This window comes from Carassius auratus, chromosome 21 (genome assembly GCF_003368295.1).
Source record: "Carassius auratus strain Wakin chromosome 21, ASM336829v1, whole genome shotgun sequence".
Lineage (NCBI taxonomy): Eukaryota > Metazoa > Chordata > Actinopteri > Cypriniformes > Cyprinidae > Carassius > Carassius auratus.
In genome coordinates, this window is record NC_039263.1 from 4,162,648 (window position 1) to 4,179,309 (window position 16,662).

Sequence of the window (16,662 nt, forward strand, 5' to 3'; positions counted from 1 at the left end):
TTCTATTTTCAATATACATGTTGCCCCTTGGTAATATTATTAGAAAATACGGAATTAGCTTCCACTGTTATGCTGATGATACTCAGCTATATATATCAACGAGACCAGATGAAACTTCCCAATTATCTAAGCTAACAGAGTGTGTTAAAAATGTAAAAGATTGGATGACAAAGAATTTTCTCCAATTAAATTCGGATAAGACGGAGATATTAATTATTGGACCAAAAAACACTACACAGAATCTTGTAGATTACAATCTGCAACTAGACGGATGTACTGTTACTTCCTCTACAGTCAGAAATCTGGGTGTTATATTAGACAGCAATTTGTCTTTTGAAAATCATATTTCCAATGTTACAAAAATTGCATTCTTCCATCTTAGAAACATTGCCAAGCTACGAAACATGTTATCTGTTTCTGATGCAGAAAAGCTAGTTCATGCATTCATGACCTCTAGACTGGACTATTGTAATGCACTTCTAGGTGGTTGTCCTGCTTCTTCAATAAACAAGCTACAGGTCGTCCAAAATGCAGCAGCTAGAGTCCTTACGAGGTCAAGAAAATATGATCATATTACCCCAATTTTACAGTCTCTGCACTGGCTACCTATTAAGTTCCGCATCAGTTACAAATTATCATTACTTACCTATAAGGCCCTAAATGGTTTAGCTCCAGCGTACCTAACTAGCCTTCTACCACGTTACAACCCATCACGCACCCTAAGGTCACAAAACGCTGGACTTTTGGTAGTTCCTAGGATAGCAAAGTCCACTAAAGGAGGTAGAGCCTTCTCACATTTGGCTCCCAAACTCTGGAATAGCCTTCCTGATAATGTTCGGGGTTCAGACACACTCTCTTTGTTTAAATCTAGATTAAAAACACATCTCTTTCGCCAAGCATTCGAATAATGTATCTTTTTAATTGTGAGTGTAGTTGCATCTGATCAAAGGTGCATTTTTATTCATTAGCTTGGGTTACATAAATTTTACTTTGTTGGATCAGCAGCTATGCTAATGATGTCTGTATTTTGTTTCTATGTTTCGCCACGGGATTTACATCCCGTGGTAACTAGGATTTAAACAAGCTCCAGTCTGGATCCAGAACACCTGAGAAGAGATGATGCTGACCCTCAGAGGACCCCAGATGATGCTAACCCTGAATGAACAAACAGAACTAACAATTATTCCTAAATGTGTGACTTAATCATATAATAACTTAATTAATAATATTGATAGTTCATCGTCTAGCTGACTACGTCTTGTATTATTATTATTTTTTAGTTTTTCTAAAATCCTGTCAAATGTGCACAAACTACTAGCTACTACTAAATATTGTAGAAACATAATTTTCTGTAAAGTTGCTTTGTAACGATTTGTTTTGTAAAAAGCGCTATACAAATAAACTTGAATTGAAAAAATTGAATTGAATTGAAAGGTGAAGGGTATTCATTTTTTAAAATTACAATATTTTTACCTATCCCATCTTAATATACAGAGACAACTACATGTAAGCCACGCACAGGTTGTAAACACTGTGGCACTATTACTTACTGTGTTGCAATGGTGTTCTGGGTGTTGCTAAGTGTTTGCTTACTAGTCCAAGTGAGAAAAGCCTCTCAAGTCTCTAAATTCATGATGCTTAGAAAAGTAACAGAACTCTCTCCTAAAAAATCTGCACAACTTGCTGTTTCATTCATGTGAGTAGCACAAACTGTGCTGGACAAATAATGCACCGAATATAAATACTTAAGTTAAGGAGCTTTTGAAAAACCTGAGCAAGCTCCACTAATTAGGAAGCCTTGGAGTGTAGATAATGGCACGTTGCTTTTTTTATGGAGTGTTTAACTTTTAAGATAAGGTTTTACTTTAATTTTTAGATTAACAGAAAACTTAATTTAACATTTTCTCCCCACAGAGGCAATTTTTATCAAAAAATATAATAATAATTGAGCAGCTTACCATTTATCACATTGGTGAAGTATATATGCTTTGATTTATGTGTGTTTTTTTGGCTGCCTACGTGTGTGCCTTATCTTTGCTCTCAGTAAACACGGTAATTACCTGCACCTTCATACCTCACAGTATACAGAGAAAGCAATAATGCAGAAGCTCAACTCATTAGAAGCCTTATCTTATTTCATGTGCAGAAACTGGCCTAGCACATGGCCCGGCATCTGAACCACCCCATCTGTTATTGAATGAATTATATAAAGATATTGCATTCAGAATCATTACTGGAGACCAAACACATCCTCTGCGTATGTGTTGAGGTTATGAGAATGTCATAATGCATGAGTCAAGACTTGGGCAATTACAGTATACAGAAGTGTAATAAGCCTTACACGTATGGCACTGCTTTGTTTTTCAGTTCTGAAAAACTTACCAGCCTTGCACTGAGGGCAGCATTTCCCTTTCTGATAGATTGGATTAACACATGGTGGAGGGGCACAGTCTGCTACCTGACAGTGGGCGATGCCGTCGCTGTGACAGGTGCACTGCTCACATGCTGACGGCTGTAAATCAAATGCAAATCACCAGTTGAAAATAGGTTATCAAATGATGCAATTCCATCAAAATACGTGTAATACTCTATTCTTTCAGATGGCCTTTAAAACAGAACCAGCAGGGGTATCAAATTGCATGCTTGCATATACCAACATTTGATGTGAAATTCCAACATTGCATTTTAATGCCCTACAATTTGAAGAATGTGATCAAATTCCACTCCCACACTGCTGTTTAAGTAGGAGCTGCATTACCACCTGTGGCCCGGTGCTGGAGGTTGTGTTAAATGGACTGGAAGAAGATGATGTCAGCTCAGGCAAAGTGTATTCCTTGGAGTCTGTCAGAAGGCTTCAGTTTTCCCCTCAGGGATTCCCTATTAGCCATAATAACCAAATCAGGGAGATAATGAAGCACATATAAGCCCTGCTTCTTCCAAGCCTGTGCCACCAGGGATATTTCATTCTTCAGTTCCCTTAAACAGAGTATTATATTGATTTCAGCCCAGTGTACATCACATTTGTGCTTCACCTTTCCTCAGAGCAAAAGAATCCCACTTAAATACGTTCATAAAAGGGTATGGAAGGATTTGGATCCAAATAAACAATTGTGTTTCAGAAGTAAAGAGCTGCTTTTGTTCCGACTTAAAAAAGGTGCATTCAACCAAAAATAGGAATCTTAACCTTTATGTAGAATATATGTAGCCTATCTATTTATTTGCTTAACATGATAAAGTGTTATTGTCATATGGATTGCAAGTAACAAATAGTCAACAACTTGACAATAAAAAACACTAGTTTTGCTGATAAAAAATTACTCAGTGTACTTAGACCTCACTAGAAGCGACTGTTCCTATGAACAAAGATTACTGCAGTGCTGTTTTGAATCTTTTTCATTGACAATCGTTCTCTCTTTTGAATTGCGTGACATAGAGCTGGACCTACTGAACTGTGTGCTGTTTTAAATGTAAACGAGAGTCAGCCGAGACTCCAAATTTGCTTACCTACAGATTACTCAGCAGGTCCTTGTCTATGTAGATTAATTTCATTAAAAGAATAAGGATGTTTTGGTTGACTCAGTGTTTTAAAGAATCGGTTCAGTGAACTATTTAATGACACTCTCGCTCATTATACAATCTCATGTTGACACCTACTGGCATTAAGATGTAACCTGCCCAAAAAGTCACAAATTAATCTGAAATCAGAAAAGCTGCACCACAAATTGAGACGTAATTAATTGTATCATTAACCACGTGACGGCGCTAAATATTTTTACTGTCCTTTTGGGACCAAAACCAAAAACTTGAAACAATGTCTCCGCCTAGGGAAACCATAACGCAACTGAAACCATAGAAAAGCTTATGGAGTTACGGAGCAAACCTTGAAAAGAAAAAATTGCCCGTTCACGCTTCTTTACGCATGTTATCGCCAATAGATTTACGACGTATCTTCAAACCATAAAAAGCATTAGGCTAGTCTAAGAATAAATAGATTTATTTTGTCACTGTTGTGTTTAATTTCACATTAACGGTGTAAACTGCAGTGTTTAAACTGCAAGCAATTCGGCATAAAGTTCTGAGTTAAATTATATAGGAGAGCAATATTAAAACGAAAGACATAAGAAATTGTAGAATAGGCTACTTTCATTCTTTCTTTTTGTGGTCCTTGTATGCAGACTCTTACAGACACACCGAACATTAGGCTACCTGAAATTGCTGGCCCAGTTCGTAGACTTCTCCCCCGTACTCACAGCCGATCTTCTCGCACCTCGGGCCGCAGTCTGTCGGGTAATGGCTGACATGGATGCAGGCGGCAGGCAGTGATGTGCACTCAGTCCGCGCGCAAGCAGACCCTTCTGCTGTACATTCGCACTGGGTGCAATGATCTGAGTCTAAAAAGTACCATTCGCCCACATAATAAATACTGCCGTTCGCCTCACAGGTTATCTCCTGTTGTCCAGCGACCGAAAAAGCCAAAGCACACTGGCCGCAGACCACTAGGGTAAGCCAGCCATGAAGAAAACTCACCGGGGAGCGCCAGAGTACAGCCATGCCCATCACCAAAAAGCTTCTCAGTGCCAAATCAAGACTTGCAAATGGAGCATAAATACGAATTATTGTGTTATTTTCAAAAACTGGCTATTACATGCGTCTGTTTAACTAAATTAGGCTACATAAAGTTTAACATTCGCTTTCATGGTCAGAATAAAGGGCTGTGCACGCTTTGGAGCACAAGAAAGTTTTACGCCTCCTGGGTTATGTTTCAATTTACACGTGACAACCGAATTCCAGAATGTTGATGGTGTGTTTATGAGGCATTCGCTTTCATTCCAGCTTTGTGTCTTTTGAGAGAGAAAAAAGTGTACATCCACAATATGCCATTTAATACTGTTCATTGTTCCATCTTAATTCTTGCTATTAGACTGGGACTTCAGAAATGCAAACTAGCGTGACGGAACGTGAAGGAACATGTTCCCTGCTCTGAGCTTCCTGAGATCCGAGCTGTACTTGGAGAAACATTGATTGATTCTTACACCGAGTTATCAGAGGTAAATCATATTTATGCATCAGACTGCAACATGCAAGACACAACAGAAGTACTAGCTGGAAGTATGTATAATGGTAGGCATTAAAATAAATTTGCTTAATGTTTAGATAATGTTAGGCCCATACAATTTTGTGCTCTGCATTCACGTGTTTTGTAATTTTATGGACTGAATTTGTAAAGTTCTCCATGAACAAGTAAGCTAGTATGCACCTCTGCAACTCTAAACCGGTTTTGATTTACAGATCCCCTGAGTGCGTTATCTCACAGAGCCAAAGTGCATGGAATGCAAACTTTACTTGTTTCATATACAGCTCTTTCAAAGAAAAAAATATTTTACAAACTGCATAGGCCATCACTATAGTCAAACAGCGATGTGCATAAGGAAATAGTGGGTGGAAACGTTTTGACGTAAGTGATTCCTCCTTCCTCTGAACACTAATTAGGATTTATGACCTTCTGTTTAAAACCCCCTCTGCTGTTCATGGATACACCAGATAGGCCTACTTGTGAGGTTTTTTTTTTTTGACATAGCAAGGAATTTTATGGCTACAAAAAATCAATGCAAATAATAATAGTGATCATGAGAATGAATTGTCTGAGCAATCGCAACCAAGGATACCAGGAGCTCATAAATTGTCAGTCTGGCAGTAAACAAACAGTTCTTACATTTTTCTCAGTGCAACCTATTTTGAATGCCAGTGAAGTTTATAAAAACGAATATGATGCAAAACAAGGAACACAACTAAGAATCTTGTTTTTCTGTCTGTTTTCCTTCCTCCCAGAGCTTATCCCTGAGAACATTTATTCAGTAAAAAGATGAAAATCAATAAACAAGAAAAGAAAAAACTTTCTTTTGTATGAAAGTTTGCATTAGCTCATTTACATTTTCAAGCCTGAATCCTCTCAGAAATGTCTCTCTGGTGGCTGGGCACATCAAACCTGATTCTGCAGAAGCTGCAGTGGAAATAAGAAGATGCTGGCCTGTGTTCAGTTATTTAGGCTTAAAGTTGGTTTCATCCAGGCACAGCAGGATCAGAATTCTCAGGGAGCTGGTTTTACTCTGTCTTGCATTGCCTTCGACAAGCTTTGAAGTGTATTTTCAGAGTCCGAGGGAAACTTGAAAGTCCCAAGACAGGTGTGGAGATTGGTGATAGAGTGCAGTCATTGTTTACCAGTGCCGTGACATGCTTTCATTTCCCTCTCTGGCTTTTCGCCTCGCGTGAGGTGGGAATAACACATGGATTTTCCCTAAAATATCCAGCTTCTTATGTACATTTCTCTTTAAGTCAGCAGAGATTAGAAAAAAACTTGTGATGGGATGTTAACCAACTGGCTGCATTTCTCTAGTTGTAGAACAGCTTGTAACAGGGATTTGGAAAGTGCATTTCATACAAAGCTGAGCCAAACAGCACTCTCCTGTAACACTATCCTCTGCTGACCTCTTCTAGGTGGAGATGTGGGAGAAGATTTGGCAGGAGCTCCGTTACTCAGAGAAGGGTAACAGGCCAGAAGCCCCCATGTTCCCTCTGGCTGACCCCCCAGCTGTTAAAGAGTTGCTAAAAGCAGAGATTCAGTTGTTGCTGCTCACACTGAAAGAGAAGCTGCCAGGCAGGGCAGGTGAGAGAGATACAGCATTATAACATTACTGTTTATACTCTACTGTTATACTGACAGGCATCAAGCCTCAAACATTAACATTTCAAATTTATTAAAGCTAATAACATTAACTCTTATCATTCTGTGTAAACTAAAATAAATCCGTTTTAAATGTTACAAGTTAAATCAAGGATTGTAATGTTATGTGCTGTATGGCAAATTGATATTTCTATATATAATGATTTGTATATTCATGAAAGATTATTCAACAGTGTTAATCAATTTTTCTAAAGACTTCAAATGAGCATTGGATGACGGTGAAGGTCATCTACAAAAACAGAGGAAATGACCATCCATAATTTAATATCCAATATCAATAGAAACTGATCAATTTAAAAATTGACCAAAAGCATCTATTTTACCAAAACATCATGCCTCCCTAGTCCCTACAATACAGTCATGGTTTTATGTAACTATATTCATTATAATATTAACTCTAACTTGTAGTCATTTTTACAACTAGCATTTTCAATAGATTCCAAATAAAATATTCTCCTTGAAAATTTTCAATTAATTATTAAGCCCCTTTTACAGATCCCATTTTATAATTGCTTTCCCTCACTTGATGAATGAATGTTCTGACCTTAAAGAATACCCCAAGTTTTATTTTCAGCAGACTGGGAGTCAGTTCATAGGTTAGGGCTTTGCATTTGTAAAGTAGCATTGCTTTAAAGAATGCTTGCTCATTGACTGTTAGGTCTAACGAACAGGCAAAGGAGCACATCACTAGTTTCAGTAAAATGAAGTGAATCAGTTACAGTACGTCAGCAGTAAAGACTATTATTGGTTTGATTGACAGGTAATGTTCTATTTGCCTTGTAGCAATTTTATTACATTTCAGTTTGTTGCCCAGTGGCTTGTTCTTTGTTAATACACAAGATTGTGTGGTTCCTTTTCTAATATAACAATGCACTGGGATGAAGATATTTACAGGTACCAGTCAGGCAATCTTCTCTCAGCAACCAGCTAGACAGTGGGAGGAATGTTTTCTTTTGAAAGGTTTTAATGTATCACTGTATCACAAAGAACACATTATTTTACAAATGATTTACATATATACTTTGCTGAGGCTGTAGATTGCTTTTTTGGACGATTTATGCTTCTTATATTCCTTCATTCTTATTAGATAAAAAGCTCTCTTTTCAGCCATGGCTTATCAGGAGCAGGTGTTTGGCAAATACAAGTACAGACCAACAGAGAAAAAATTGCAAAACAAATTGGCTTTGTCACCCAGAAACAAATGTTGCATATGAGCGTTGGGGTGTAAACTTCAGCTTTTGTCTGTTTGTTACCAAATTTCTTTGGTGATGTCGTTTAGCTGTTGATCTGCTTTGAGAACAGATCTGGATTATGCATCCCTTTCATATTGCAACAGGCTTGGAGATTTCCCATTTGCTCGATGATAGCCAAAGCAGGAAACCGTTGACTCAATGGTGTTTTAATGCCTTAACATGGCCAAGAAAGCTTTTGAAAGGAATTGATTTAATGGATCTAGTTAGTGCCATTTTTCCCCCTCTCTGCCGATAGCCTCCCCTCTCCTGTGTGGTCCTTGTCTGCGTGATTTGTTGTGGCTGTATGGAGTCAAGCTGCACCTGTTTCTTTATGCTAAGTCTCCGTTCAATGGCCATTGAAAGAGAACCTTAGTTCATGGGTGAACTGCGAGCGGCTGAGACTTTAAAAGGAAGGTTCTTAAATCTCTAGAGAGTGATACCACAACAATCAGCGCAGGAAGGCTGGAAAGAGAAAGTGTGTGCACTGTGTTTTTCACATGTAGGTAATTTATCAGTGCAGATGGAGGAGCTTTTCGAAAGGGCCTCTTTTTTACTTCGATACACTGAGGGATTTTTCTTTTCTCCTCTTTTTGATGTGCCGGATCCTCTGTGCCATCTTTGTTGGCAGGAGTGGGTTTCCTCCCTCTTCTGTGAACACCGCTAAGCTGCTTACTGATCTGGGCCCACAATGTAGCCTCTGTTCCTGTCAGTAGATCCCCTCTATATGAGCAAAGCAGAGATGGGCGTCAGACCTCTGCTTGTATCACATGCATTCAGTCAGAGATGCTGTTAATGCCTTCTGGATCTTTTCATCAGGCTACAAAAGTCCCTCAAACATGTAAACTGTATCCTGTTAGTGCTAAAGAAGAAAGCAGGGAAGATGTGAGCAGGGGTGGGCTGAAAGTGATGCACAGCTTTACGGTCTGAATAATGACTGTGAGTGAGAATGCACCATCTGCTTGCTTCATCTTTGTTGTATTTCTGGCTATTCAGATGTTTTCCTAAAATATAGCTCTTCTGCCTCATATGTTTGTGTTAATAGTTTAAAAGGAAGTTCCCTGTTGTTTATGAAGGATTGAGTGGAAATGGTAATGATGGCTAAACTGAAGCTGTCCGTCTGGAATTGTTAACAAATTTAAGCTTCAAATTAAGAAATATTTATTTAATGCATTTCCAAATGCAAACCTTTGTGTTTAGTTTACAATAACATTTCAAAGTGGACTTTAACATCAAGTCAGAACTTGATTTATGGTTAGATAGAGTTGAGTTGCCATCATCCTCTTTTATGCATTCAGCAAGGCTGTTTTAATATTGCAGCAAGGACTCTCTCTCTCTCTCTCTCTCTCTCTCTCTCTCTCTCTCTCTCTATATATATATATATATATATATATATATATACATATACACATACATCAAACGGTCACTGATGCTCCAGGAGAGAAAAAAAACAATGCACAAAGAGGCAGGGGTGTAAACTTTTGAACAGAATAGTGATTTGTAAATTTTTCTTATTTTGCCTTAACATATATTTAATATATACACACATACTCACATACATGTATTTAATATCAGTTCATAAATGCTCTGGACAAAGCAAGAATCTGTACAATAATAATTCTGTATTTCATTTAATTTTATTTAGCAAAGACACATTAAAATAGATCAAAAGTGACAACTAATACATTTATTACAAAAAAAAATCATATGAATGGTGCTCATGAAAAATAGAAAATGTTTTAAACAGCACAACTGTTTTCAACACTGATAATAAAAAGAAATATTTCTTGAAGACCAGGCCAGCATATTAGAATGATTAAACAGTTAGTTCAAATTTTATTTTAGAATATTTCATAATTTTGAAGTTTTTACTGTGTTTTAGATCAAATAGCAACCCAGACTTCAAAAAGTGTGTATTTATCTTCATTTATTATTTTTTCTTTAGGAATTTTACCTCAAACTGTTTTCTTATAATAAAGTACTTTCACTTGTTCTGTTTATTGTATAGTAGTACCTTTTTAGGGCCAGAGGCCGAGGTTTATTATGCGCTATGAATTGCCTGCCTTTCTCCAGTACAGTACAGTACAGTACAGTACAGTACAACAAATTCTGTCTTTTGAATTGTCCAATGGAGTTTTGAATGAATAATGTTGTGTCTTCCACGAAATTCTGAACTCTTTAAAGTAAGTAAAACCAACTTGCTAAATCAAAATTTCCCAGCTTTATGTGTGGGACCCTTGTTGCTCCATCAATAAGGCTTAAATACCCAATCAATGCCACTAAACCAGAAATGTGTTTCTCCTAACATTGTTCTGGCTATAATTTAGTTTTTATTTATTTATTTATTATTTTTAGTGCACTCTTAAAAAATAAAAAAACAATACTATGAAGAAAGAGACTCAGATAGTTTCTCTATTTAATGAGACACCTGAACTATTTTGCTTTTCACACGCTTCATGAGAAAGACTTAACAGTGCATTTATTTAAGTTTCTGTTTTATAGGTTTAACAAGGCAAAATGTCTCTGTTTGGGAGTCACTATGGTTGACAATCACAGTGAAACTTTGCTAGAACTGTCCACTTTCACCATTCTGCCATTCTCACTGTCAGTAAATGTGTCTCAGGGATGAAAAGGAGGTCATGGCCCAGTACAATTCTAGTGTGGTAAGTTACACACTGGGCAGCAGTAGCACACAGAGACAGGGAAGTGTCCAGGCAGCTGGTGTGAAATGAAATCACCCTCCAGACAGCCATCAAGTCTGAGTGAGATTGGTAGCAGGTCAGTGTTTCAGAAATATATATCTGCGAGTGTACTTCTACATGAATAATATTTATAATATTGATTGGGTTAGTAAGTTTTTTTTTTTCCAGGTCCGTCTCCAGCCTCTCGTCTCACTCCAGTTGTGAAGAAGAAATCAAGGGCTTAAGACACAGGTTAAACATCACCCATATAGATGAGGTTGTGACCCATCTCAGGTGAGGGCATGTCGTCTCTTTAGTCAGTGAGTGAACTCCACTCTGCACTTTTGAAGGGAACTTTGGGAAGGGACACTATTCGACGGATCACTTTACATGAAAGTAAGGAACTGCTTTATGAAGTGGTCACTTCAAGAAAGTAATTTTGCTATCTTGTTGTCTTTGGTGGTACATCATCACAGCATATTATAAAAACTATGAACATAACAGTAAAATGTCAGGCCTAATTCCATGCATACAACAAACGCAATTACTTTTTTATCAAGCAGATAATATTGGAATCATTTGTTTATACCTGAGGCCATGTACATAATGTAATGACTTTTTAGCCAGCAAGATTGTCCATTTGCAGTTTGATCCTGTTGTGCAGGAAAGTTAATATTGTGGAACACACATTCCTCAGGGTAGAATTCTCCCTCCTTTACTCAACATGTTCTCATGCTGACTGTGGATGCAGACCAGACACGCTCCTTCTTGTGCAAACATGCTGTTGTGAGAATAGAATGTTGCACTGCTTCACCGTCCTTGCTTTCTGCCTCTTTCCAAGATTGCTTATGCTCACACACACCTTCATCTAGGATTATATTACCTACTTGTGGTTCTGAATCGGCATCTACATTTTGATTTTGAGTAGGGGTACACAATAAATATCGGCTGATAATTAATGTGCTTGTTAATTGACAAGCTGCACAAATTCACGTTCATTAACAGCGTGGAATTGCGCAGCTTGTCAGTTAACAACAGTTCTGTGTAGTAACAGCTGCTCTTTGTGAAATCACTCACCTGATAGAATTTACCGCTGATTAGAGAACCGCCTTACTGACGAGATGCACATTAATTATCGGCCGATATTTATCGTGCACCCCTAATTTTGTGTTGTTTGTAAGCTCATACATCTCTACCAGTCAAATGTTTGGACACACTTGACTGAACTGGTTTCTCTTCATTTTAAAATGCTTTTCATCAGAAATCCTAGGCTTAAATGTTTCTATTTAATTTTGTTGACAAATATAAATTGGCTACAACATTATTTCATTTTAAATTTTCTTTTAAATTAATTCTTTCCATGAGGTTATAATGTATTTATAATTTTATGTCGTAAGGTATTATTTTAAAATATAAAATAATGGTATTTGTATTCATTCTATTTATATAAAGGAAATAATTAAATGTTTAATATCAATAAATAATATTCAATATTTATTTATGCATTCATTCATTCATGCATTTGTTCATTTGTTATTTGTCCATGCAAATACCATGTGCTTTAAATTACTAATATAACCCTCTCAAACTGCCTCAGTATAGTACATCTTATAAGGGAAGGGACTCTCTTGAAGTTCCTCTCTCACTCTCTCCTTAAGCCCATCTCTTTCAGTCCAGCCTTCCAGAGCTCTTCCCTTCTCCCCTTCAGATCCCTTGCACAACCCTTTACCCCTCTCCTTCTCTGCCAGGCATGAGTAGTACTCCTCCCAGCCTAGAGGAATGCAAACAGTAAGTCCTGCTCAGTGGGGCAGCAGGGTATTGAGATAGAGGGAGAAGAACTGAAGCGAGCAGTTCGATCTATCCCTCCATCAGGACAAAAGACCTCATTGTGAGCAAATATATACCAGACCCAGACATATGTAGGATTCCTTGGCCTTAAAAAAAAGTAAAGGGAGTTAAGTGATTACAACTGTTATGTAAGAGAGAAGAAGTAGGCCAGTTTTCAGGTCCCCACTTATCTGGAAAAGAGTTCATGGTGCAGAGTCCAGGTTAAATTAAAACTGTTTTTACTTATTTAACTTGTTGAAGGGTTATTCAAGATGTCATGTTTTGTATAAAGTATTTAAATGCGAAACAGTCCCTGATTTCTTGGCAGTTTATAATGGCATAGACTGTAGATAGGTATTTATGGTTGCCGTTATTAAACATCATTTGAATCTTTTATTTAGTAACATTTAAAAAGCATTGCCTGTTTGATATATATATATATATATATATATCCCTGTAAACTTAAAGTCTGTTGATTTAGAATATATATATATATATATATATATATATATATATATATATATATATATATATATATATAGACTTACTTGATCGTTTACAAAAGTGAAAGTGAAAGTTGTGACATTTGCCAAGTATGGTTACCCATGCTCGGAATTGGTGCTCTGCATTTAACCCATCCAAGTGCACACACACAGCAGTGAGAAGTGAACACACAACCGGAGCAGTGGACAGCTATATATCCAGCGCCCGGGAAGCCATTGGGGGTTCAGTACCTTGCTCAAGGGCACTTCAGCCAAGGGTATTGAAGGTGGAAGAGAGCGCTGTTCATTCACTCCCTTCCACCTACAACTCCTGCCAGCACAGAGACTCGAACATCGACCTTCTGATAACTAGTCCGGCTCTCTAACCATTAGGCCACAGCTGCCCCAAAAGAAGGTCTTGTTTGATTGACAGGTCAGTCATAACCGAAGAATCTGAAGCACTGAAAAGAGATGTGCAGGTCCTGCAGGTAAGGACTCATTTTGCCAATAAATGCAGGTTTTGATTGCATCTAATAACATGTTTTGAATCCGATTCAGAAGATTTTAAATCTGAGTCTGATTCGGAATTTTATAACTAAAAAACAATCAAAATATTCCAAACATTTCTAGGCAAACAACACATCTGTCATGTGTGGTGTTTTGAGTTCATTAATATATTAGAGAATTTATTCAGACACACAGCAGTTTCACGTTCGGGGTGGACAGACAAATTACTTCTTGCTGGAAACTTGTCTCATCAAACTGGGCTGATCCTGAAGTTCCCCTTAATTGACAGGCACATTAGTGACATTGTCAAACCAGAGTGTTGCCTCTGGACTGGAATGTGTACGGTCACGTACCATTATATTTGAAGCTGAATTAAACAGATCCTCTGGCGTACATAGTTTATTCTAATTAGATTATGGGTCTTTGGGGAAAAGTCCATTTAATCTGAACACTGAATAATCAGAATATTAGTGTTAGCCAAGAATTTTATGTTTGATTTAGAACAGTTGTTCTCAACCAGTGGCCCGGCTCCCACTAGGAGTCTCAAAATAAAGGGCGGATATAAGTCTCAGGTGTCCCCAGAATGCTGCTCTAGGGTTCGCTCAGGCCCTCCATGATTCGAGGCCTGGGGTTCGGATGTGGAGCTTGAGACTAATGAGCAGCAGCAGACGGGCCTCACCTTATCTCTCCCTCTCTTGCCTGAGCACTCTCACACAGATTCCCTTACAGTTTGGGTCATCCTTTACCCTGTCAGCACTCACATAAGAGCTCAAATTTACACACGGCTTCAGCTTCATCGGGTCGCCCACTCCATGTCAGCAAAGGAGAGCTTCCCCCAATTCATGAGGGTGGGACAGACCTTCCAAACGTTTCTTTTTAGTTTTTGTCTGTGTTTTTATTGAATTCAAGTTTATTCAAGTTTCAGTCATTTTTGTACTTCAAATGTTTTGGCAGCTAGCTGAAATTATATATATATATATATATATATATATATATATATCTCTTTAGCTTTAGTTTTAGTTAGTGTTAATAACCCTGCTCATCTGACTCTTGGCCATACTGAGTGTGGAGGGCCTCTCTCTGCTCTTAGGTTTCAGTCATCGGCCTCATAACTGCGGCTTTGGTATTTCTTTTCCAGCTGGATTCTGGGGTTACTGCTGCTGCCCACAGACCACAGGGCTAAAATGAATAGTCTCTCATTCGCTGGCAGTGAGGGCGCTCTCCTCAGAGAGCTGAGCTCTGTTTGTTTTTGTTCATTTTAAAAAGATGAGTGTTTAATGTATGCGCTGGACAGTAAGCATGACTCTACAAGATATAGCAGTGACTCAGAGCAAATAAACGGAGGCAGCAGGCAGATTGGTTTAATAATAGTACTCCTCTGCCATATAACATGTGGGCTAATGGAGATCCATGGCTTTGCAGCGAAAGCATGTGGTTTGGAGTCTGGTTTTAAGAGCTCAGTCTCAGTGGAGCAGTGCTGTGTATTCATTATGCAGGCTCTGGATCTGCTTCAACAACACACTATTATAATAAAGCCTGAGAGATAAAACCATTTCATGGTAAATCTGTCACTTTTTCAATTCTGAATCTGATTTCAAAAGTCACGGAAACTCTAGAACATTTTGTGCTTTCATGTTTTAATCAAACAAGAATTTTTACAATTACTGATGCAATACTGATTTGGACTCAGTAAGATTTTTTAATGTCAAAAGAAGTTAATTATGCTCACAAAGGCTGCATTTATTTGTTCAAAAATACAATATAAGCAGTCATTTGTGAAATATTTCACTTTTTGGTGAAATAATGTTTCTGTTTTGGAATATTTTAAAATGTCCTTTATTCCTGTGATGGTTAAGCTGAACAGTCATTACGCCAGTCATTAGTGTCACATGATTCTTCAGAATTGTTCTAATATTCTGATTTGCTGCTAAGGAAACATTTCAGATTATTGTCAATTTGAAAATTGTGGTCCTGCTTAGTACTGTATTTTAGGAATTCTTGATCAATGTTTCCAGGATTCTTCGATAAATAGAAAATGTCCCTGCTGATTAAAAATAATTTCTTAAAAATAAAAAATTAAAAGTGTTAAAAGGTGTTTGACAGTTTGCTGGTCTTGCAGGGTGGTCTGATGGTTTTAGAAGGGATTTTTTTTTTTTCACCAGGTCAGACTGGGAGACTAAATTAGTGCTCCGCTAAACCCCAGCTAGGTCAGGCTGCGAGACCCTAAACCAGCAAAACAAGGCCAGCAAACTCTGCCTTAAAACTTAGTGGAGAAAATGAAAGTTTCATGGTGGGAGCTGAAATCCTTTAACTTGTTGTGATGTGTTTTGTCACAGGAAAACCTTGAGACTGGGAGAGCCAGAGCCCAGACAGAATCTTTATCTCCTGAACCCACCATAGCAGGTATGTGGTTATTAATTCAGTTTCCTTACAATTCTGTCTCAGACAAAAGCCTACTGACCAACTGAACTAAAACAAGACTACATAGTTCTGAGCAGTGTATGTCCATACATCATACTCAACTTGTGCCCTGTTTTTTTCATTTGTTGAGCCATCTTACTGCATATTTGTTTTCTTAATGTAAATTACATTACATAATAATGACCATTAAAGCATCATATTATAAATCTTTGAACTCTAGTCTCCAGATGTGGAGTGGCCTTTTGAATTGTGTATCACCACCATCTAGTGGTTCACCACGGAAGCATGCACTTCCTGTTTGTTTTTTAACTCTTTGGGCTGATAAAAAAAAAAAAAAAAAAAAAAAAAAACTGTCAACCATGTGTGTGATGTGCAGATTTGTATTTTTATTTTTGGATTGTATATACAAGAAATCTTTCATCCAAAAACTTAAGATAAATCAATAATTTTGCAATCGCTAAGAAAAATTATTTTACAACCATTTTCATAACTAAATTAAGAACTTGTCAGTGAGCAAGATTACAATCTTCAGTCTACAAAGGTCAGTTTTCTCAGACCAGAATGCTTTTTAATGGGAGTAATAAAGCAGAATTCTTTCTCTTTCTTTTTAATAGAATTGATTTTTTCCCCCAAGGTAATCATAAAAAAGTTTCGTGGTTGGAGCAGACTACCTATTTCTGATTTCTTGTTTTCTCTGTTGGATTCAAAGCTCAAAGAGGAACGGAGTCTCATTCAGAGGGATCTGAATGAGCAGAGTTTAATAAGCTGCTCCC

The 16,662-nt window shown here is 37.6% G+C and overlaps 1 pseudogene; it reads left to right on the top strand.

The window, feature by feature from the left end:
* The first annotated feature begins 3,628 nt into the window (after window positions 1–3,628).
* LOC113038258 (coiled-coil domain-containing protein 24-like) lies at window positions 3,629–16,194 on the top strand (annotated as a pseudogene).
* The last annotated feature ends 468 nt before the right edge of the window (window positions 16,195–16,662 follow it).